Here is a 2,282-nt window from a genome sequence, read left to right as displayed (position 1 = left end):
CGGGCTTCAAGCGATTCTCCTGCCTCAGCCTCCCCAGTAGCTGGGATTACAGGTGCTAATTTTTGTATTTTTAGTAGAAATGGGGTTTCGCCATGTTGGCCAGGCTGGTCTTGAACTCCTGACCACAGGTGATCCACCTACCTCGGCCTCCCAAAGTGCTAGGATTACAGGTGTGAGCCATTGCACCTGGCCTAGTTTTTTAAAAAAATATATATTTTATATCAGATAAAGAAGTTTCATTCTATTATTTTTAATTCCAGTTAATATATATTTTAATTTCTTTTTTTAAATGTTTTATTTTTGTGGATAGAGATGGGGTCTTGCCCTATTGATCAAGCTGGTCTTGAACTCCTGGCCTCAAGTGATCCTCCTGTCTTGGCCTCCCAAAGTTCTGGAATTACAGGCATGAGCCACCTAAATTTTATATCCACTGGAATTTTTATTTCTTTAGAATTCTATCCCAACCAGTCACTTAAAAACCAAGTAACAACAACAAAAAAAAAACCACAAGTAACAATTAATAGAGACCTGAGGGGTGGGAGCTGGCGACCGCACCCCCTCCTACTCATGGTAGACAGCAGAAGAGGGAGGGGCAGGAGACGTGGCTGACAACAGGCAGCAGCAGCAGTGATGGGGCCACGATGTCACAGAGCCAGCTCTGTCCTCCCCCAGACACTGGGTGGAGCCCCTGTGGCTTGGGGTGTGGAGTGGGGCACAACCAGCCCAGGCCGTCCCCCTCCCTTCCCCAGACAGCCTCTTTGCTGTCTCAACCCATGTCTTCCAGCAGGAACCTGAGGCCCACGGAGAGGAGGAAGTGGGAGAGGAGGATGGGGGAGAGGCAGGGTGATGGCAGGAATGAAGGCAGAGGTGGGAGGCTGGGCATGGCCACTCCACCCGGTGCCCACCCCGGAGAGGGGTGAGGAAGCCACCATCATACAGTGAGTCATGTGGACCAGGCGGAGTTTAAGGCTGAGGGGCTGGGGCAGGCAGAGACTTGGCCTCAGTCAAAACTGTGCCAGTGCTGTACTGTGGAGTTGTATTCCAGTGTGGCGCCCGTGCCCTTGACACCATCCAGCAGCTGGATGCGTCATGGAGTTGGCCCCTGGTTCCAGCATACACAGGTGCTGGAGCCACCTTCACAGGCTAGCAGCATCTCCGCTCTGAGGACACCCTCTTTGTGCACTGAGTACTCGCACTTGACACTGTAACCTTTAGGGACAGGAATGACGCTGAGGACAGGCTGGGGACTAGTGCCTCAAGGACATCTTTGCTTAGACTGTGCAGGGTGGGAGGTGGGGGTGCAGATCGAAGGCAGTCTCTTACATGCGCAGGATCTTTGGGAAGCCAACCTTGACCAGAAAGCTAATGTCGCTGTGGGTGTCCATGACCACCAAGTCATGCAGCGTCTCATCAAAGCACACATAGCTCTGGGAGCCCTCTGCATTGTGGCCTGCCACAAAGCAAATATTCCTCCGGACTCTGGGCTTGTTGCCCTTGTTGGCTGCAGCCACGGATGCCCTCCCTGCTGCGAAGCTCCTGCTGGACACTGTCACTCACGCTCAGCAGCCTCCCATGCTCCAGTGACACAAGCAGGAGCCTTGCAGGCGCACCAGGGCAGGCAGGGCAGGGATGACCCAGGCATGGCTGCAAGGGCTCAATGCCTAGCACGAGGAAGAACCAGCCTATATTTTTATTATTTATTTATTTATTTTGAGACGGAGTTTTGCTCTTGTTGCCCAGGTGGGAGTATGATGGCATAATCCTCTACCTCCTGGTTCAAGTGATTCTCCTGTCTCAGTTTTCCAAGTAGCTGGGATTACAGGCATGCACCACCAAGTCAGGCTAATTTTTGTATTTTTAATAGAGATGGGGTTTCACCATGTTGATCAGGCTGGTCTTGAACTCCTGACCTCAGGTGTTCCACCCACCTCGGCCTCCCAAAGGGCTGAGATTACAGACATGATACACCGCTGCCAGCCTAATTTTTTTTCCTTTATTAATTTTTTTGCTTTTTATTTATTGTTTGAGATGGAGTGTCACTCTTGTTGCCCAGGCTACAGTGCAGTGGCGTGATCTCGGCTCACTGTAACTTCCACCTCCTGGGTTCAAGCAGTTCTCCTGCCTCAGCCTCCCAAGTACCTGGGACCACAGGCATGCACCACCAGGCCCAGCTGACTTTTGTATTTTTAGTAGGGATGGGGTATCGCAGTGTTGGCCAGGCTGGTCTCAAACCCCTGACCTCAGGTGATCCTCCTGCCTCAGCCTCCCAAAGTGCTGGGATT

The 2,282-nt window shown here is 51.8% G+C and overlaps 1 pseudogene; it reads right to left on the bottom strand.

Moving 5' to 3' along the window:
• Positions 1 to 1,084: 1,084 nt before the first annotated feature.
• Positions 1,085 to 2,282, bottom strand: part of LOC108293863 — a 3,279-nt pseudogene continuing 2,081 nt past the window's right edge.

This window comes from Cebus imitator, unplaced genomic scaffold (genome assembly GCF_001604975.1).
Source record: "Cebus imitator isolate Cc_AM_T3 unplaced genomic scaffold, Cebus_imitator-1.0 Scaffold552, whole genome shotgun sequence".
Lineage (NCBI taxonomy): Eukaryota > Metazoa > Chordata > Mammalia > Primates > Cebidae > Cebus > Cebus imitator.
The sequence above is the reverse complement of the archived record's forward strand: the minus strand, read 5'-3'. Positions and strand labels throughout refer to the sequence as shown.